This window comes from Triticum urartu, chromosome 6A (assembly GCF_056163025.1).
Source record: "Triticum urartu cultivar PI428250 chromosome 6A, HENAU_Tu73, whole genome shotgun sequence".
Classification (NCBI taxonomy): Eukaryota; Viridiplantae; Streptophyta; class Magnoliopsida; order Poales; family Poaceae; genus Triticum; species Triticum urartu.
The window spans coordinates 368,895,134-368,918,115 of record NC_141878.1 but is presented as its reverse complement, the minus strand read 5'-3'; positions in this window follow the sequence as shown (position 1 = coordinate 368,918,115).

Genomic DNA, 22,982 nt, shown 5'->3' with positions numbered 1-22,982 from the left:
ATTTCCATTAAGTGTTGGTGCCAGGCCGAATGACCGTCACGGGGTTCTTTTCCACACTGATGTTATGTAAGTTCTCAATTTGGAAAAGAGGTAATGGCAGCAGTTACGCCATCTAGGCACTATTCCAGTGTCATGTCCATGATGTATCAATTGAGAACTTCCTTACTGATCAATTCTAGGGCGATAGTAACAATCAATAAAATCTGCTCATAGGTGTAGATCAAACGGTAGTTTTTCCTTTGAGGGTAGATCAGATGGTTGCTCTACATTACCTATCAATAAGATTTAGACTTGTGATTTCATTTTCTCATATTTTGATAGGCATTCATACAGATATGAGTAATGCAGTATACGTTAGAACCCTTTTTTTGTGGGTATATGTTGGAACCTTAACTTATAAAAACAGTTTTTTAAGTAACTTATTATAGATCCATTTTATAAAGACACATAAAGTTACATGATTAAGTTAATTGCTAAGTATTGTTCTTTGTATTGCTATCGTGTGCGCAGTGGAGAATTTGGTACATATGGTTCACCTTGTCCCTATAATTCTTACCTTTTTTATCAGATATTCCCTCGTACTGTACATGCTTTCCATCTTCGGAAGCTACTGGCTAACTATTGCACTCCTTCATTGCCAAACTCCCTCTTCTTTTGTGGTGGCAATCATTTTACAAGTCACCTTAATGTTTTATCTCTCATATATTCATAAATATAGCTACCATTTTATTGGAAAAATAAACGGGTGCAGCAACGCGCGCCGTCATGGGCTAGTCTCCGCTTAAAACCATGCGTGTTTCCTCTGTCTTCATAGACTTCACACCTAACCGCGTTGATCACCATTCCGCCTGCTGCATTCATGGCCGTCAAGCCGCCCGAGAAACCTACCCGAATACTTAATAGCGGGCCAGCTACCTTCCAAACCCTATTTCCCCATTCCAACACGCCCTTTGTTGATGGCCTGGCCTTCCTAGTTCACCATCCGCCGTCGTCATGGTGCGGATTGTCATTACTTGGTACAAGCACCTGATGCTGGAGTGCCACGCTGAATTCGAGGCGGTGGTCCGCGCCGCTGATGAACGGCGTTGGGCTCACATAGTGGTGGACCAACCTCTGAGCTCTCTGGAGCCGAACTCGGAGAAGGAGAAAGAACTGGAGGGAGAGCCTATGGCGATGGAGAAGGTGCAATCCATGAAGGAAATAAGCCCTAGAGGCAATAATAAAATTGTTATTTATATTTTCTTATATCATGATAAATGTTTATTATTCATGCTAGAATTGTATTAACCGGAAACTTAGTACATATGTGAATACATAGACAAACAGACTGTCCCTAGTATGCCTCTACTTGACTAGCTCGTTAATCAAAGATGGTTAAGTTTCCTAGTCATAGACATGTGTTGTCATTTGATGAACGGGATCACATCATTAGATAATGATGTGATGGACAAGACCCATATGTTAGCTTAGCACTATGATCGTTTAGTTTATTGTTATTGCTTTCTTCATGACTTACATGTTCCTATGACTATGATATTATGCAACTCCCGAATACCGGAGGAACACTTAGTGTGCTATCAAACGTCACAACGTAACTGGGTGATTATAAATATGCTCTACAGGTGTCTCCGATGGTGTTTGTTGAGTTGGCATAGATCGAGATTAGGATTTGTCACTCTGTGTTTGGGAGAGGTATCTCTGGGCCCTCTTGGTAATGCACATCACTATAAGCCTTGCAAGCAATGTGATTAATGAGTTAGTTACGGGATGATGCATTACAGAATGAGTAAAGAGACTTGCCAGTAACGAGATTGAACTAGGTGTGTGGATACTGACGATCGAATCTCGGGCAAGTAATATACCGATGACGAAGGGAACAACGTATGTTGTTATGCCGTTTGACCGATAGAGATCTTCATAGAATAAGTAGGAGCCAATATGAGCATCCAGGTTCCGCTATTGGTTATTGACCGGAGATATGTCTCGGTCATGTCTACATAGCTCTCGAATCCATAGGGTCCGCACGCTTAACGTTCGATGACGATTTGTATTATGAGTTATGTGATTTGATGTACCGAAGTTTGTTCGGAGTCCCGGATGAGATCACGGACATGACAAGGAGTCTCAAAATGGCCAAGACATAAAGATTGATATATTGGACCATGTTATTCGGACACCGGAAGTGTTTCGGATAAAAACGGAGTGCCGGAGGGGTTACCGGAATCCCCAAGGGGAACTAATGGGCCACCATGGGTCTTATTGGAGAGAGAGGAGGGCCGACAGGGCAGGCCGCGTGCCCCCCTCTTAGCAGTACGAATTGGACAAGGGGAAGGGGGGCGGCGCCCCCTTTCCTACTCCCTCTCCCTCTCCTTCCTTCCCCCTCTCTCCCTTTTGGTGGAATCCTACTAGGACTAGGAGTCCTAGTAGGACTCCCCTCTTGGGCGCGCCCTAGGGGCCGGCCGGCCCTTCCCTCCTCCCTCCTTTATATACGTGGGGAGGAGGGCACCCTAGAACACACGAGTTGATCTTTTAGCCGTGTGCGGCGGCCCCATCCACAGTTACACACCTCGGTTATATCATTGTAGTGCTTAGGCGAAGCCCTGCGCCGGTAACTTCATCATCACCGTCGTCATGCTGTCGTGCTGACAGAACTCTCCCTTGGCCTCAACTGGATCAAGAGTTCTAGGGACGTCATCGAGCTGAACGTGTACTGAACACGGAGGTGTCGTACGTTCGGTACTTGGGTCGGTTGGATAGCGAAGACGTTCGACTACATTAAACGCGTTACTAAACGCTTCCGCTTTCGGTCTACGAGGGTACGTAGACACACTCTCCCCGCTCGTTGCTATGCATCTCCTAGATAGATCTTGCATGATCGTAGGTAATTTTTTTGAAATACTGCGTTCCCCAACAGTGGCATCCGAGCCAGGTCTATGTGTAGATGTTATATGCATGAGTAGAACACAAATAGTTGTGGGCGATAATAGTCATACTGCTTACCAGCAATGTCTTGCTTTGATTCAGCGATATTGTTGGATGAAGCAGCCCCGACCGACATTACATGACCGTGTTCATGAGACTGGTTCTACCGACGTGGTTCGCACACAGGTGGCTAGCGGGTGTCTGTTTCTCCAGCTTTAGTTGAATCGAGTTTGACTACGCCCGATCCTTGTTGAAGGTTAAAACAGCACACTTGACGAAAAATTGTTGTGGTTTTGTTGCGTAGGTAAGAACGGTTCTTGCTAGAAGCCCGTAGCAGCCATGTAAAACTAGCAACAACAAAGTAGAGGATGTCTAACTTGTTTTTGCAGGGCATGTTGTGATGTGATATGGTCAAGACGTGATGAGATATAAATTGTTGTATGAGATGATCATGTTTTCTAAAAGTTATCGGCAACTGGCAGGAGCCATATGGTTGTCGCTTTATTGTATGAAATGCAATCGCCATGAAATTGCTTTACTTTATCACTAAGTGATAGCGATAGTCATAGAAGCAATAGTTGGTGAGCCGACAACAATGCTACGATGGAGATGAAGGTGTCAAGCCGGTGACGATGGTGATCATGACGGTGCTTTGGAGATGGAGATCAAAGGTACAAGATGATGATGTCCATATCATATCACTTATTTTGATTGCATGTGATGTGTATCTTTTATGCCTCTATTTTTCTTAGTACGGCAGTATCATTATAAGATGATCTCTCACTAAATCTCAAGGTACAAGTGTTCTCCCTGAGTATGCACCGTTGCTACAGTTCGTCGTGCCGAGACACCACGTGATGATCGGGTGTGATAAGCTCTATGTTCACATACAATGGATGCAAGCCAGTTTTGCACAAGCAGAATACTTAGGTTAAACTTGACGAGCCTAGCATATGCAGATATGGCCTCGGAACACTAAGACCGAAAGGTCGAGCGTGAATCATATAGTAGGTATGATCAACATAGTGATGTTCACCATTGAAAACTACTCCATCTCACGTGATGATCGGACATGGTTTAGTTGATATGGATCACGTGATCATTTAGATGACTAGAGAGATGTTTATCAATGTGGGAGTTCTTAAGTAATATGATTAATTGGACTTTAATTTATCATGAACTTAGTACCTGATAGTATTTTGCATGTCTATGTTGTTGTAGATAAATGGCTTGTGCTACTGTTCCTTTGAATTTTAATGCGTTCCTAGAGAAAGCTAAGTTGAAAGATGATGGTAGCAACTAAACATACTGGGTCCGTAACTTGAGGATTATCCTCATTGCTGCACAAAAAAATTACGTCCTGGAAGCACCTCTAGGTGCAAATCCCGCTGTAGGAGCAACACTAGATGTTATGAACGTCTGGCAGAGCAAAGCCGATGACTACTCGATAGTTTAGTGTGACATGCTTTACGGCTTAGAATCGGGACTTCAACGACGTTTTGAACGTCATGGAGCATATGAGATGTTCTAGGAGTTGAAGTTAATATTTCAAGCAAATGCCCGAATTGAGAGATATGAAGTCTCCAATAAGCTCTATAGCTGCAAGATGGAGGAGAATAGTTCTGTCAGTGAACATATACTCAGAATGTCTGGGTTACACAACCACTTGACTCAACTGGGAGTTAATCTTCCTGATGATAGTGTCATTGACAGAGTTCTTCAATCACTGCCACCAAGCTACAAAAGCTTCGTGATGAACTATAATATGCAAGGGATGGATAAGACAATTCCCGAGCTCTTCGCAATGCTAAAGGCTGCGGAGGTAGAAATCAAGAAGGAGCATCAAGTGTTGATGGTCAACAAGACCACTAGTTTCAAGAAGAAGGGCAAAGTGAAGAAGGGGAACTTCAAGAAGAACGACAAGCAAGTTGCTGTTCAAATGAAGAAGCCCAAGTCTGGACCTAAGCCTGAGACTGAGTGCTTCTACTTCAAAGGGACTGGTCACTAGAAGTGGAACTGCCCCAAGTATTTGGCGGATAAGAAGGATGGCAAAGTGAAAGGTATATTTGATATACATGTTATTGATGTGTACCTTACTAATGCTCATAGTAGCGTCTGGGTATTTGATACTGGTTCTGTTGCTCATATTTGCAACTCGAAATAGGGGCTAAGAATTAAACGAAGATTGGCTAAGGCGAGGTGATGATGCGCGTGGGAAATGGTTCCAAAGTCGATGTGATCGCCGTTGGCACGCTACCTCTACATCTACCTTCAGGGTTAGTATTAGACCTGGATAAGTGTTATTTGGTGCAGCGTTAAGCATGGACATTATACCTGGATCTTGTTTGATACGAGACAGTTATTCATTTAAAACAGAGAATAATGGATGTTCTATTTATATGAGTAATATCTTTTATGGTCATGCACCCTTGATAAGTGGTCTATTTTTATTATATCTCGATAGTAGTGATACACATATTCACAATGCAGAATAGTTTCGCAACTCACGCCACCCGAAACACCATAGCGTAATGGTGTGTCTGAATGTCATAACCGCACTTTATTAGATATGGTGCGATCTATGATGTCTCTTACTGATTTACCGCTATCATTTTGGGGTTATGCTTTAGAGACGGCTGCATTCACGTTAAATAGGGCATCATCAAAATCCGTTGACACGACACTATATGAACTATGGTTTGGCAAGAAACCCAAGTTGTCGTTTCTTAAAGTTTGGGGTTGCGATGCTTATGTGAAAAAGTTTCAACCTGATAAGCTCGAACCCAAATTAGAGAAATGTGTCTTCATAGGATACCCAAAGGAGACTATTGGGTACACCTTCTGTCACAGATCCGAAGGCAAGATATTCGTTGCTAAGAATGGATCCTTTCTAGAGAAGGAGTTTCTCTCGAAAGAAGTGAGTGGGAGGAAAGTAAAACTTGATGAGGTAATTGTACCTTCTCCCTTATTGGAAAGTAGTTCATGACAGAAATCAGTTCCAGTGATTCCTACACCAATTAGTGAGGAAGCTAATGATAATGATCATGAAACTTCTGATCAAGTTACTACTGAACCTCGTAGGTCAACCAGAGCAAGATCCGCACCAGAGTGGTATGGTAATCTTGTTGTGGAGGTCATGTTACTTGACCATGACGAACCTACGAACTATGAGGAAGCGATGATGAGCCCAGATTCTGCGAAATGGCTTGAGGCCATGAAATCTGAGATGGGTCCATGTATGAGAACAAAGTATGGACTTTGGTTTACTTGCCCGATGGTCGGCAAGCAATAGAGAATAAATGGATCTTCAAGAAGAAGACTTACGCTGATGGTAATGTTACTGTCTACAAAGCTCGACTTCTCGCGAAAGGTTTTCGGCAAGTTTAAGGAGTTGACTACGATGAGACCTTCTCACCCGTAGCGATGCTTAAGTCTGTCCGAATCATTTTAGCAATTGCTGCATTTTATGATTATGAAATTTGGCAAATGGATGTCAAAATTTCATTCCTTAATGGATATCTCAAAGAAGAGTTGTATATGATGCAACCAGAAGGTTTTGTCAATCCAAAAGATGCTAACAAAGTGTGCAAGCTCTAGCATTCCATTTATAAACTGGTGCAAGTCTCTCGGAGTTGGAATATACGCTTTGATAGCGTGATCAAAGCATATGGTTTTATACAGACTTTTGGAGAAGCCTGTATTTACAAGAAAGTGAGTGGGAACTCTGTAGCATTTCTGATATTATATGTGGATGACATATTGTTGATCGGAAATGATACTGAATTTCTGAATAGCATAAAAGGATACTTGAATAAGAATTTTTCAATGAAAGACCTCGGTGAAGCTGCTTATATGTTGGGCATCAAGATCTATAGAGATAGATCAAGACGCTTAATTGGACTTTCACAAAGCACATACCTTGATAAAATTTTGAAGAAGTTCAAAATGAATCAGTCAAAGAAAGCGTTTTTGCCTGTGTTGCAAGGTGTGAAGTTGAGTCAGACTCAATGCTCGACCACTACATAAGACAGAGATAAAATGGAAGTCATTCCCTGTGCCTCAACCATAGGATCTATCATGTATGCAATGTTGTGTATGAGACCGGATGTGTGTCTTGCTATTAGTTTAGCAGGGAGGTACCAAAGTAATCCAGGAGTGGATCACTGGACAGCGGTCAAGAACATCCTGAAATACCTGAAAAGGACTAAGGATATGTTTCTTGTTTATGGATGTGATAAAGAGCTCGTCATAAACGGTTACGTCGATGCAAGTTTTGACACTGATCCGGATGACTCTAAGTCACAAACCGGATATGTATTTTTATTGAATGGTGGAGCTGTCAGTTGATGCAGTTCCAAGCAGAGCGTCATGGCGGGATCTACGTGTGAAGCGGAGTACATAGCTGCTTCGGAAGCAGCAAATGAAGGAGTCTGGATGAAGGAGTTCATATCCGATCTAGGTGTAATACCTAGTGCATCGGGTCCAATGAAAATCTTTTGTGACAATACTGGTGCAATTGCTTTGTCAAAGGAATCCGGATTTCACAAGAGAACCGAACACATCAAGAGACGCTTCAATTCCATCCGCAATCAAGTCAAGAAGGGAGACATAGAGATTTGCAAGATACATACGGATGTTGCAGACCCGTTTACTAAGCCTCTCTCACGAGCAAAACATGATCAGCACCAAGACTCCATGGGTGTTAGAATCACTACTATGCAATCTAGATTATTGACTCTAGTGCAAGTGGGAGACTGAAGAAAATATGCCCTAGAGGCAATAATAAAGTTTTTATTTATATTTCCTTATATCATGATAAATGTTTATTATTCATGCTAGAATTGTATTAGCCAGAAACTTAGTACATATGTGAATACATAGACAAACAGTGTCCCTAGTACGCCTCTACTTGACTAGCTCATTAATCAAATATGGTTAAGTTTCCTAGCCATAGACATGTGTTGTCATTTGATGAACGGGGTCACATCATTAGATAATGATGTGATGGACAAGACCCATCTGTTAGCTTAGCACTTTGATCGTTTAGTTTATTGCTATTGCTTTCTTCATGACTTACATGTTCCTATGACTATGAGATTATGCAACTCCCGAATACCGAAGGAACACTTAGTGTTCTATCAAACATTACAACGTAAATGGGTGATTATAAATATGCTCTACATGTGTCTTCGATGGTGTTTGTTGAGTTGGCATAGATCGAGATTAGGATTTGTCACTCTGTGTTTCGGAGAGGTATCTCTGGGTCCTCTCGATAATGCACATCACTATAAGCCTTGCAAGCAATGTGACTAATGAGTTAGTTACGGGATGATGCATTATGAAACGAGTAAAGAGACTTTCCGGTAACGAGATTGAACTAGGTGTGTGGATACCGACGATCGAATCTCGGGCAAGTAACATACCGATGAGGAAGGGAACAACGTATGTTGTTATGCGGTTTGATCGATAAAGATCTTCGTAGAATACGTAGGAGCCAATATGAGCATCCAGGTTCCGCTATTGGTTATTGACCGGAGATGTGTCTCGGTCATGTCTACATAGTTCTCGAACCCGTAGGGTCTGCACGCTTAACGTTCGATGATGATTTGTATTATGTGTTATGTTATTTGATGTACCGAAGTTTGTTCGGAGTGCCGGATGAGATCACGGACATGACGAGGAGTCTCGAAATGGTCGAGACATAAAGATTGATATATTGGACCATGTTATTCGGACACCAGAAGTGTTCCGGATAGTTTCGAGTAAAAATGGAGTGCCGGGAGGGGGGGGGGGGTTACCGGAACCCCCGGGGGAACTAATGGGCCACCATGGGCCTTATTGGAGAGAGAGGAGGGTCGCCAGGGCAGGCCGCACGCGCCCCTCTTAGCAGTCCGAATTGGACATGGGAAGGGGGGCGGCACCCCCTTTCCTACTCCCTCTCCCTCTCCTTCCTTTTCCCTCTCTCCCTTTTGGTGGAATCCTACTAGGACTAGGCCCTAGGGGCCGGCTGGCCTCTCGTCCTCCTACCTTTATATACATGGGGAGGGGGCACCCTAGAACACACAAGTTGATCTTTTAGCCGTGTCCGGTGCCCCCTCCATAGTTACACACCTCGGTCATATCGTTGTAGTGCCTAGGCGAAACCCAGCGCCAGTAACTTCATCATCACCGTCGCCACGCCGTTGTGTTGACGGAACTCTCCCTCGGCCTCAACTGGATCAAGAGTTCGAGGGACGTCATCGAGCTGAACGTGTGCTAAACAAGAAGGTGCCGTACGTTCGGTACTTGGATCGGTTGGATCGCGAAGACGTTCGACTACATCAACCGCGTTACTAAACGCTTCCGCTTTCGGTCTACGAGGGTACATAGACACACTCTCCCCGCTCGTTGCTATGCATCTCCTAGATAGATCTTGCGTGATCGTAGGTAATTTTTTTAAAATACTGCGTTTCCCAATAAGGTGATGGTCGTCGACGCTACGGGCGGCACAACGGATGACCTCTTTTACCATGATTAATATTTTTCAAATACCAAATTAACATTTTCTGGATACAAGGTCAACATTTTTCCTATACACATTTAACATTTCTTTTCAAATGCTTGATTGCATTTAGAAATACAAGTTTAACATTTTTTGAATACATGGTCAACTTTTTTTGTATCCACATTTAATATTTTAAACTGCTTGATTAACATATTTCATATTATTTTTTTTCAAATGCTTGGATTAACATTTTTTAAATACAAAATCAATTTTTCATACACATTGTATATTTTTCGTATACATTTTCTCTATACACATTTAATATTTGTCAGATGATTGATTAACATTTGTTTTTTGGATTTTTTGGTAGAGATTACTTTTTAATATATTTAATAATAATATTTGGAAGTATAAATAAAAGTAAAAAAACGAAACAAAAAAATGAGTTTGTGGCCTCCCACGTGGCTGGGCCGGCCCATTCCTGCACTACTTGACGCGTTGGTTTCCCTGTTCTCACGAGACCTCCTATGTGACGCATTTTGCGTCATACAGCAGCCTGACGCACAGGGTTGCCGCACGACTGGCCAGCCCACCAAGCATTAACAGAAATCGACCCCGTGACCGCGCACTCCAACGGCAAGCCATTAGCCACTACACCGCACACGACTAACTGAGCATAAGGGTGCAGAAAGCTATAAAAACAGAGAGCAGCGTTGAGATTTTGAAACCATTTTGAAAACAATCCGAAAATTGCGAGCAGTTTTCAAGTGCCGCATTTTTTTTGGAAAAATGGAGATGTTATGTAATTCTGATTTGAAAATTAACCACGAACACAATTTGCAAACCCCAAACAGATTCCAAAAACGCGAACAATTTTCAAAAGTGTTTCTGAAAAATAAACAAATTACAAAAAACATGAACATTTTTTGAGACATCGAACAATTTTTTAAATATGCAAATAAAATTTATATTGTACGCTTTTTTGGAAACACGAACAAAATTTTAAACATGGGAATATTTATTGAAATTGCGAACAAAATGATGAAATGGCAAAAAATTGAAAAATGATTTTTTTTCTCAAATTCTGAACAAATTTTTAAAACACGAATATTTTTTGAAATTCCTGAACATTTTTTGACACGTGAACAAATTTCTAGAGCTGTGAATATTTTTAAAACGAGAACATTTTTTGAAATTGTGAACACATTTTATCTACATGAGATTTTATAAAATTATGCAAAGTTTGAAAACGATACTTGTTTATAAATATCTGTAGACTTTTTTAAGCATGAACTTTTTTAAAATGTGAACAAATTTTTAAAGGAGGAACATTTTTTGAAATTTCAACAAAGGCATTTTTTGGAAATCACGAACATTTTCGTAACAACTGAACATTTTTTAAAAGGTTTGAACAAAAGCATTCATGACATCTTATGAAAAGATGAACATTTTTTGAAAATAAAGAATTTTTTTTAATTCATGAGCAAGTTTTGGAAACGACCATTTTTGCAATTTCGAACATTTTTTAAAGGCAAGAACATTTTTCTAAATTTGAGAACAATTTTCGAACATGAACTTAGTTTAAAAAAGAGAAAATAACTTTGAAAAGGAAAAGGAAAAAAGAAACAAAAAACAAAAAACAATAGAAAAGAAAAAGAAGAAAAAGAAACAGAAAGAAAAGAAAAAGAAACAGAAAGAAAAAACAGAACAAAACAGAAAAACCTATAAAAGAAATTAAAAAACCGGTTCAAGGAACCTTCAAGAAGGTTCCCAAAACCGGCTGTCTAGTTGCGGTTGTATGCAAAAGCTGGGCCGGCCCATCGCGTCGCTGCTCTGTCGCTCGCCTGTGAAAAGCGACGGCAGTTTGACGCAAAGAGCGTCGAATAGGATATTCATGTGCTCGTTGTAAGCTAAACATAGGAGCGCTCGGAAGCTCCTATATGCCGCTTATTGTGCCGGACCATTTCCTACGGAGGTTATCTGGAACGGTATGCGCCATTTGTTAACAAAACTTTAAGTTGCGCGTTAAGCGCCAAATAGGACTTGGCGGCCGCTTGTTGTGTCCAATACTAGCGCTTCGCACAAGGCGACCCGACTAAGTCGCCGGCCAATTGAAGTGCGGCTATAGAGCTGGATACGTAGGACCCAGTACTATAGTAGCTATTTTTGAAAACCTGAAAAAAGTTTATAAAAAGTGGATATTTTGAAGACATGGTCATGAAAAAATTGATTTTTTAAATCAGAGAACAATTATTGAAAATAGTAATTGTTTTGCAATTTAAAAATGAAAAGATGATCCTTTTTTGAATCTGTGAGTGATTTTTGAAATGGGAACATTTTTTGAAATACCATACCAAATTTGAAACAATAAACCTTTTTTGAATTCTGAATTTTTTTGATGCCATTGATTTTTCAAAATTGTGAACTTTTTCGAAATTGTGAACAATTTTGATGAAATAACGAACAATTTTTGAAAAACAAGTAAGAAAATTTAAGAAAAAAAAATGAAAAGAAAAGGCGAAATAGAAAAGGTAAAGGGAAAAGGAAAAAAATGAAAAACTAAAATTCAACAAGAATCCGAAAAGACAAAAAAGGAAACATACAGAAAGCACCTTAACAACGCCTTTCTTTCATATTTGGGTTTTCACATTGTTTATCTTTCTGGTTTTTACTTTGCACTTTTTCCTTCTCATATTTTATTAAATGTAATTTTGAATATCTGATCAACATTTTCCGAACACAGACCGAATATATTTTTAATAGACATTTTCCTAATATATACTGATTGTTTTATATATGGTGAGCTCTTTTATTATGTGATGAACATTTTCATAATATATACTCAAAATTTTCTAATATACAGTGATTTTTTCTCATATAGATTGAACTTTTCTTGACACATATTCCGTCCATCCCAAAATAAGTAACTATTTTGGGATAGAGGGAGTACTATTTTTTAATATGTACATTTTTACTGGCTTTTACCATATACCTCTGTAGAAAAAATAGCCTAGCTTTTCGTAAAAAAACCAACTAAACCCTCCGAAAGGAAAACAAATCGCTCATGTGAGCTTCGCAGAGCAGGTGAGCCCATTCGCCCTATCTTTCAGGCATATCCACTTGTATTTGACACGAACAAGCGTCCAAAAAAAGGTTTTGGGAATAGTATACCCGATAAAAGAGGGGTTACGAGGGGAGGGGGGGGGGGGGAGGAATTAGTGGGGAATTGAGAGAATTGGGTGGAAGAGAGGGATTAACCAAATCCTCTCAGACCCCCCTTCACTTCGGGGCTGCAAAACCTTCCCTGTCAAACGAGGCCTTAAGCGCCGCCGAATGAAACTGGCGCTGACGCGTTCGCTAGTGTGGGCCGGCCAATCTACGGTGCCAAGCGTACAGTAGCTACTTTCCTTCGATAAAAAACAGCTTCTCGTTCGATGAAATACAAACCTGACTCGTTTGCTTGGTTAACAAATGACCCCTATTGATGGCTGACAGTTGACTTTCAAGAGAAAAATGCTAAAAGTAAAAAGTTCATGAATTCAAAAAATCATGGATTTGAAATAGTTCATGAATTTTGAAAAAAATACTAATTCAAAAAATATCACCGATTTTGAGAGAAAAGTTCATAAATTTGAAAAAACAATTTTGAAAAAAGTTCATAAGTTAAAAGAATCATCATATTTGAAAAAAAGTTTGTTGAGTTTGAAAAAAAATCATCTATTTGGGAAACAAGTTCATTGATTTTGGAAACAAGGTCATCAATATTGAAAAAAGTTCATGCAATTTGAAAAAAGAAAAGGGAAATAAAGACAAGAAAAAGAAAAAAAGAAAAGAAACAGAAAAATAAAGAGAACCCCCCAAAAAGGTCAATATAAAAATGAATAAAAAGGCTCTGAAAGGGAAAAACGAAGTGAGTAGGCACAAGAGTTAAAGAGTAAAAAAGAAAAGAAAAAACTTATTAGACACAAGCCTTAAAGAGTCCTAGAGGTTACTCTTGTTTGCTCACAAAGAGAAATTATGTAGTTCGAATCCGTTAATCACTCCTTTTTGACAATTTAAATGGAAAAAAGGTAAATGGACCGGCCCATGCAGCATCCACGGGGGTGTGCGCCCGATTGCGCCAACACTTGTAACGGGTGCAGAGAGTGCCATTTAGGATCCGCCGAGAATAGTAACCCCATGTGCGCGCCCCCCGGGGCGTGGCTAGTCGGCCGGCTGAGTGCGTGAGTTTTGCCCTTTTTCAATAACTTTGCATTTTTTCCCAATTCTTTGGTTTATTTGTTTCATTTTCTAAAAGCTCTGCTGGTTTCCTCGTTTCTGTCTCTCTTTTCCAATTCATAGTATGATTTTAATCTTTTCACACAGGACTTTTTAAATAAATGTATGATTAAGTTCTTGAACTACACGACCAGCAAAAAAAGTTTTAGAATTACACAATGAATACCTTGTAATCACACAACGACCATGTTTTAAATACGGAATGGACCATTTCTAAATATATGATCAATATTTTTAATTGACATAAATTTTATAAATATGTGATTAATGATTAAAAATTATTTTTTATATAATTATTTACTTTGTAAATAATGAAGTTCCTTTCAAATACAATTAAATTTTTGTATGCACAAACAATTTATTAAAATGTCAGCCACAAAAAAACCTTTATCAAAATTTACAATGAACATTCTAGTTTTCTGTTTTATTTCGCAAATAAATGAATTATCTCCTACTTAAACCGCCTTTCCACTTTTTTTTTTGTTTTAGCACAATTTAGGTAAAAATAAAGAAAACGAAGATTACATGGACAACAACACACGAAAGGCGCAGGGTGCCGGTCACATCCTGTATTCTGGATGCAACACGTGGAATCGGAGTTCTCATGATGAAAGAGGTTAATCTAATCTATATCTGTATCTATATCTACTAATAAAGGGATGAAGCCTTCTTCTTCTTCCGTCACCATTTGTATTCATTGACTTGGTGTTCACATAGAGATTGACGTCAGATATTTAAAAGGAAACATAATTTTGAGATTCAAAAATATATTTACATATGCCATCCCCTCCTTCCCGCACAAAAAAACTCGAAAGAAAAATCATCGCTGAAGAAAGGGAACAAACTCCACACACAGTTAGATCTGATCAATTGGCACAGAAAAAAAGATGTACACATCCAAGCCTCGTGTCAAAAGTCCAAGTTATGCATCATCCATGTAGGAAAAAAAAATCCTATGTATCTTCCAATTGCAACTGCTCAGAACTCTCCTGGCTCTCCTGCCTTCCTTTCTGGTGGTATCCCATAGGCCCGTACCCAACTTGGTGGACAACTGGAGATGGGAGCCGGCGCTGGGAAGAAGGAACCAACGACTACCAAGGCGAGGGGGTAGGCTCTTCTCATCTCCTGCCTGTAGCGATGCTGAGCGCACTGCTAGGGCAGCTTCGTCGATACCGGCAACACGGTCTAGTTGTAGAAGGCCGTCCCATAAGTGATTAGTGCAAATCATCTAGAGTGGTGGCGGTGGACGGCTAGTTACACCGGATCAAGGAGGGAATTCTGCACGGCATCACTTCACCATCTCTCGGGACAACGTTTCGAACTTCCGCTACCAGAGCAGATGCACGAAGTTCATGTTCCACACGCATCTCATCCTCAAGTAACCGGTAATCACGATCAGACCTAGCAAATATCATGTGCCTCTCCACTTCCCATTACAAAGCTTTTGTCGTCATATTTTTTCCATCGTCGGGTCAAAATGGGATGATTGTTCCAAGAGAAACCAAACACGATGAATGATACGTCTACAACGTATCTATAATTTTTGATTGCTCCATGCTATTATATTATCTATTTTGGATGTTAATGGGCTTATTTTTACACTTTTATATTATTTCTGGGACTAACCTATTAACCGGAGGCCTAGCCCAAATTGCTGTTTTTTTTGCCTATTTTAGAGTTTCGCCGAAAAGGAATATCAAACGGAGTCCAAACGGAATGAAACCTTCGGGAGCGTTATTTTTGGAACAAACGTGATCCAGGAGACTTGGAGTGGACGTCAGGCAATCAACGAGGCGGCCACGAGGCAGGGGGCGCGCCCTCCACCGTCGTGGGCCCCTCGTTGCTCCACCGACGTACTTCTTCCTCCTATATATATATACCCAAACATCCAGGAGCACCACGAAACCCTATTTCCACCACCGCAACCTTCTGTACCCAAGAGATCCCATCTTGGGGCCTTTTCCGGAGCTCTGCCGAAGGGGGCATTGATCACGGATGGCCTCTATATCAACTCCATGGCCCCTCCTATGATGTGTGAGTAGTTTACTTCAGACCTTCGGGTCCATAGCTAGTAGCTAGATGGCTTCTTCTCTCTCTTTGGATCTCAATATAAAGTTCTCCTCGATTCTCTTGGAGATCTATTCGATGTAATATTCTTTTACAATGTGTTTGTCGAGATCCGATGAATTGTGGTTTTATGATCAAGTTTATCTATGAACAATATTTGAGTCTCCTCTGAATTCTTTTATGTATGATTGGTTTATCTTTGCAAGTCTCTTCGAATTATCAGTTTGGTTTGGCCTACTAGATTGATCTTTCTTGCAATGGGAGAAGTGCTTAGTTTTGGGTTCAATCTTGCGGTGCTCGATCCCAGTGACAGAAAGGGAAATGACACGTATTGTATTATTGCCATCGAGGATAAAAAGATGGGGTTTACATCATATTGCATGAGTTTATCCCTCTACATCATGTCATCTTGCTTAAGGCGTTACTCTGTTCTTATGAACTTAATACTCTAGATGCATGCTGGATAGCGGTCGATGTGTGGAGTAATAGTAGTAGATGCAGAATCGTTTCGGTCTACTTGTCTCGGACGTGATGCCTATATACATGATCATGCCTAGATATTCTCATAATTATTCGCTTTTCTATCAATTGCTCGACAGTAATTTGTTCACCCACCGTAATACTTATGCTATCTTGAGAGAAGCCACTAGTGAAACCTATGGCCCCGGGTCTATTCTCCATCATATAAGTTTTCATCTACTTTATTTTGCAATCTTTACTTTCAATCTATATCATAAAAATACAAAAAATATTTATCTTATTATTATTATCTCTACCAGATCTCACTCTTGCAAGTGGCCGTGAAGGGATCGACAACCCCTTTATCCCGTTGGTTGCGAGTGTGTAGGTACGAGGTGACTCGCGCGTGGTCTCCTACTGGATTGATACCTTGGTTCTCAAAAACTGAGGGAAATACTTACGCTGCTCTACTGGATCGCCCTTTTCTCTTCAAGGGAAAACCAACGCATTGCTCAAGAGGTAGCAATGAATCGTTAGTGGGGTATCCAGTCGAAAGGAGTTCCTTTGAGATTTGGGGGTAGCATCCCCATCTATACTTTTTCTTTTCAAATTTTTTTCTGGTTTGATAGGAGGGGATTGAGATGGCCTTTCCCACTTCAGGATTTGGATTTTGTACTAAATCAACTACAGTTGACTATTTGTGTATTCGTGTGTGAAAGATTTGGATAAAGTAAGATGGAAATGATCTCTTGGGATGAAACCCCCATGCACCAGATTTGGTCTCATTTGTTTTCATTCTCTAAGAATCAACATATCATAGTTAACTCAATTGGATCCGTGGAAGATCTTTTCGAGCACTTCAATTTACCCCTCTCTAAGGTAGCCTATTCTTAGTTCTAGATGATGTCTGAAATGCTCCAACAATTTGTTATAAGTGATGAAGCAGACCAACGGCAATTTCCATCTGGTGCAACTAGGTTTCATGTCTCCCAAGCCCACACAACTCTGACAAACCATCAGGAGTTCATCCCTGCATTCAAAGGACTCTACAAAACTTGTTGTTAGCTCGAACACAAAATGTTCTTTTGGTTATTGATTCATAATAGACATAATACCATGGCAATGCTTCAAAGGAAAAGCTTCTTCATCCCTGATTACACTTGTGTTTTATGTGGGCTGTAGGTCTTGGGGACTAGAGATCATCTGTTCCTCCACTGTCCTTTTGCCAGAGCTTGCTGGACATATCTATGTTCATCGTAGACTCCCACTTATCAAGGGCTCCAGCATGAAATTAACAACCTCCAGTCAATATTGTGTGACGCCCGGGTAATTAAGCTACAGTAATCCTCACTAATGATGCCACGTCACCTCTGTCACTGTACTTAATCTCGGGTTAAATCAAAACGGTTTCGAAATTCAATTCAAAATTATGATGGTAATAAAAGTTTTCAAAAAAATTAATCAAACTAAAATGTTCGGGGGTTGTCAAATATTACAAGGTTAGTTATGGTGGGGTGCACACATTTTTATAAAGTGTCTGAATATTTTAAAATGAAATAAGACAAAAGAGAAAATACAAAAGAGAAAAACTAAAACCTAAGCTAACAGGAAAAAAAAAAGAGGGAACCCCCCCTCCCACGGCCCACTGGCCCAACTGGTCGGCCAGCCCGCCAGGCCCACCCGGCCACCCCCCACTCTCTCCATAACCCCCTGGAGGCCGAAACCTAACCCGTAACCCCCCACCGACACCTACCACTCCCCCTCCCCTCGTCTGGATCTGGATCGGGGGATCCCGATCCCCTCGCCCCACTTCCCCGCGCGCCCGCCGCCGCCTGGAACCGCCTGACGCCGCCCGGAACCCCGTCCCCGGACCCCCCCCTCGCCGGCCTGCATCCTCCTCGCCGGACCGTCCCCATCTCTCCACCCCGAGCCCCATTGCCCCGATCCCTACACCCCTCGGTGAGCCCCGCCGCCGCGCTAGTCTCTGCCGCCCCCCTGCTACTCTGCCGCTACCGCGCGACCTCGCCTACGCCGTGGCCGCTGGCGCCGCCTCTCCTCCTCTCTGCCCTCTACACGCGCCGTCAGTGAGCCCTGCTGGCTCGCGCCCACGGCGGCCTCGCCTCACGCCCGAACCACCTCGCCGCCGTCGAGCCCGTGGCGCTCGACTCCGGCCACCACAGCCTCCGCAGTCACCCCCATTCGCTCCGCCGTCGTCTTGCCGTTCGAATGCGACCGGTCCCGCCCATTTTGGTGGCCTGCAGACGAAACCCGCCACTCACCCGAGCCCCGACGTCCGCCTCTCTCCTCGCCGGCGACAGCTCCGGCGACCTCGGGACGAACCACCACCACCACTAGATGCGCGTCTTCGCGCTTGTTCGAACGGGCCCAGGCACGCGCGGATCCGTGCCCTGAGCACAAATTCTGGCGAACTCCGGCGGGTCGGCGCCGTGCTTTTGGTCGCCGGCGGCGAGAGCCGGCCCTGCTGACCTGGCACCGCGGGTCCCACCACCTGGGCCACTGACTGGTGGGCCAAGGGCCCCCCTGTTGACCTGTTGACTGGGTCAACTGTTGACTGGGCCGCCCCTATCTCACTGACCTATAGGCCCCACTTCAATAAACAAAATAAAATAAAAATGAATTAATAAAATTAATAATTAATTAGTTAATTAATTAGTGAACTAATTAAGTTAATTAATCTTGTTTAACTAATCTAATTAAGTAGATAGTTTAATTAAACCCTAGTTAGACTAATCAGTCAATGACGAATGGGACCCACAAGTCAGGTTGACCAGGTCAACCGCTGACGTCATGCTGACGTCATGATGATGTCAGCAAACACTATTCTGGATAATGTTGATTTAATTAATTAAATAAATCCTAAAAATGATTTAAATCTTTAGAAAATCATATATTTTAATCCGTAATTCGGATGAAAATATTTTATACATGAAAGTTGCTCAGAACGACGAGACGAATTCGGATACGCAGTCCGTTCGTCCGCCACACACCCCTAACCTATCGAACCCACAACTTTCCCCCTCCGGCTCCTTTGCCCGAAATCACGAAACACCGGGAATACTTTCCCGGATGTTTCCCCCCTTAACCGGTACCACCTCATACCACGTTAGGGCACGCCTAGCATCGTTACTTGTCATGTCATGCTTCACTATGCATATGCTTGCATTATATTTATTGTTTCTTCCCCCTCTTCTCTCTCTAGACACCGAGACCGACGCCGCTGCTACCCCGTACGACTACGGTGTTGACGACCCCTCTCTCTTGCCAGAGCAACCAGGCAAGCCCCCCCTTTGATCACCAGATATCGCCTACTCTTCTCTATACTGCTTGCATTAGCGTAGTGTAGCATGTTACTGCTTACAGTTAATCCTATACTGCTGCATAGCCTGTCCTTGCTACTACTGTTGCTGCCTTTACCTGCTATCCTACTGCTTAGTATAGGATGCTAGTGTTCCATCAGTGGCCCTACACTCTTGTCCGTCTGCCATGCTATACTACTGGGCCGTGATCACTTCGGGAGGTGATCACGGGCATATACTATATATTCTACTTTGATACATTACCTGTGATACTGTTCGGACATGGGGGCTGAAGGGGCAGGTGGCTCCATCCCGGTAGAGGTGGGCCTGGGTTCCCGACGGCCCCCGACTGTTACTTTGTGGCGGAGCGACAGGGCCCGTGTTCGTGAAGAGGACATCCCAAAAACCGCCTTCGTGACTCGGTATGGGTCATATGAGTACACCGTCATGTCATTCGGCTTAACGAATGCTCCCGCCACCTTCTCTCGTCTGATGAATTATATATTCATGGATTACCTCGACAAGTTCGTCGTGGTTTATTTGGACGATATCCTTGTATTTTCCAAGAACGAGGAAGAACATGCTGGACATCTGCGTCTTGTGCTAGAGAAGCTTCGAGAACATCAGCTGTATGCTAAGTATTCCAAGTGTGAATTCTGGCTTCCCGAAGTAACCTATCTTGGGCATGTCATCTCCAAAGATGGTATTGCCGTCAACCCTGAACGAGTTCAGGCTATTCTCGATTGGACTCCTCCGAAGAATGTGAAGCAAGTCCGAAGTTTTCTCGGCCTCGCCAGCTATTGCCGTCGATTCGTCGAGAACTTCTCCAAGATTGCCAGGCCTCTGACTAATTTGTTGCATAAGGGTGTCAAGTTCGACTGGACAGACAAGTGTCAGGAAAGTTTCCAGGCGCTCAAAGACAAGTTGACTTCTGCCCCCGTACTTGCTCCACCTGATACTAAGAAGGACTTCGTCATTTACTGCGACGCTTCCCGTCAAGGATTAGGCTGTGTCCTAATGCAAGAGCGCAGAGTGATTGCTTATGCCTCTCGTCAATTGCGCCCTCACGAAGAAAACTACCCGGTTCACGACCTCGAGCTTGCTGCTGTCATTCATGCACTGAAGCAGTGGCGACATTACCTTCTCGGTAATCGTTGCGAGATCTTCACCGACCATCAAAGTCTGAAGTATCTGTTTACTCAGCCAGATTTGAACCTACGCCAGCAAAGATGGATGGAGACTGTTGCAGACTTTGACGTGGATATATCATATACCCCCGGCAAGGCTAATGTGATGGCTGATGCCTTGAGCCGCAAGTCTTACTGCAACCACCTCCAGGTTCATAAAGTTCAGCCCTCGCTTACCGAAGAATTTAGAAGGCTGAACCTTCATATTGTTCCTCCGGGATCACTCGCTCCCCCTCCTGAAGGTTTTCCCAAACGGAACCTCCATGTTGTTTCCAAGGGTTCTCTCAATACCCTGGTTGCGAAACCAGATCTTGTGGACACCATCAAATGGATACAGAAATGTGACGATGAAGTCCTCAAGATTAAGCGCGACCTCAAAAGAGGAAAGCCCTCATTCTTCACGATCGCCGACGATGGCGCCTTGTATTTCAAAGGCCGCTTAGTGGTACCATGTTCGAAGAAAAACCTAGATAAGACTAAAAGGGTTATGCAAGAAGCTCATGATACGCCTCTGTCCATCCATCCTGGTAGTACAAAGATGTATCAGGATATTCGTCAAAGATTCTGGTGGTCTAATATGAAGCGGGACATTGCTCGTTATGTTGCTGAGTGTGACGTTTGTCGCCGAATCAAAGCAGAGCATCAAAGGCCTGCTGGAACTCTGCAACCTATCTCTATTCCTGAATGGAAATGGGACCATGTTGAAATGGACTTCGTCACTGGATTTCCCAAATCGCAGAAAGGTAATGATGCTATTCTTGTCGTCATTGACCGGCTTTCCAAAGTTGCCCATTTCCTGGCGGTCAAAGAGACAATCACTGCTAGTCAGCTTGCTACTCTCTACGTGGCTAGAATTGTTTCACTTCACGGTATCCCACTGGTTATCAGTTCAGACCGTGGCAGCTTATTCACTTCAAGATTTTGGGCGAGTTTCCAAGAAGCTATGGGGACTCATCTGTCGTTCAGTACTGCGTTCCATCCTCAGTCGCAAGGACAGGTTGAACGTGTCAACCAAGTTCTCGAAGACATGCTTCGAGCTTGTGTAATCTCATTCGGCAAGAAATGGGAGGAATCTCTTCCATATGCCGAGTTCTCTTATAATAATAGCTATCAAGCTAGTCTAAAGATGTCCCCCTTCGAAGTGCTATATGGACGAAAGTGTCGAACCCCTCTGAACTGGTCAGAAACTGGGGAATGTCCACTCTTTGGTCCGGATATTATACAACAGGCCGAAGAACAAGTTCGCATTATTCGCGAGAATCTCAAGACTGCTCAGTCACGTCAGAAAAGTCAGTATGACCGTCATCACCAAGACATGGTCTATCAACCTGGCAAAAAGGCTTATCTTCGAGTTACACCAATGAAGGGTGCTCACCGCTTCGGGATCAAGGGCAAGCTAGCTCCTCGCTATATCGGTCCCTTCACTATTCTCGAAAGGCGTGGAAAGGTGGCATATCAACTGGAGCTTCCACCGAACCTTTCTCAGGTTCACGATGTGTTCCACGTGTCACAACTCCGCCGTTGCTTCAAGGATCCAATCCGAGCGGTGGATCATGAAGTGCTCGAATTGCAACAGGACCTCTCCTATAAAGAGCATCCGGTCCGCATTCTCGACCAAGCTGAACGCCGCACACGTCAGAAGGCGATCAAGTTCCTCAAAGTCCAGTGGTCGAACCACTCTGAAGACGAAGCCACCTGGGAACGCGAGGATCGTCTGCGTGATGAATACCCCGCACTCTTTCCTTCTACCTCCTAAATCTCGGGACGAGATTTCTTGTAGTGGAGGAGAATTGTGACGCCCGGGTAATTAAGCTACAGTAATCCTCACTAATGATGCCACGTCACCTCTGTCACTGTACTTAATCTCGGGTTAAATCAAAACGGTTTCGAAATTCAATTCAAAATTATGATGGTAATAAAAGTTTTCAAAAAAATTAATCAAACTAAAATGTTCGGGGGTTGTCAAATATTACAAGGTTAGTTATGGTGGGGTGCACACATTTTTATAAAGTGTCTGAATATTTTAAAATGAAATAAGACAAAAGAGAAAATACAAAAGAGAAAAACTAAAACCTAAGCTAACAGGAAAAAAAAAGAGGGAACCCCCCCTCCCACGGCCCACTGGCCCAACTGGTCGGCCAGCCCGCCAGGCCCACCCGGCCACCCCCCACTCTCTCCATAACCCCCTGGAGGCCGAAACCTAACCCGTAACCCCCCACCGACACCTACCACTCCCCCTCCCCTCGTCTGGATCTGGATCGGGGGATC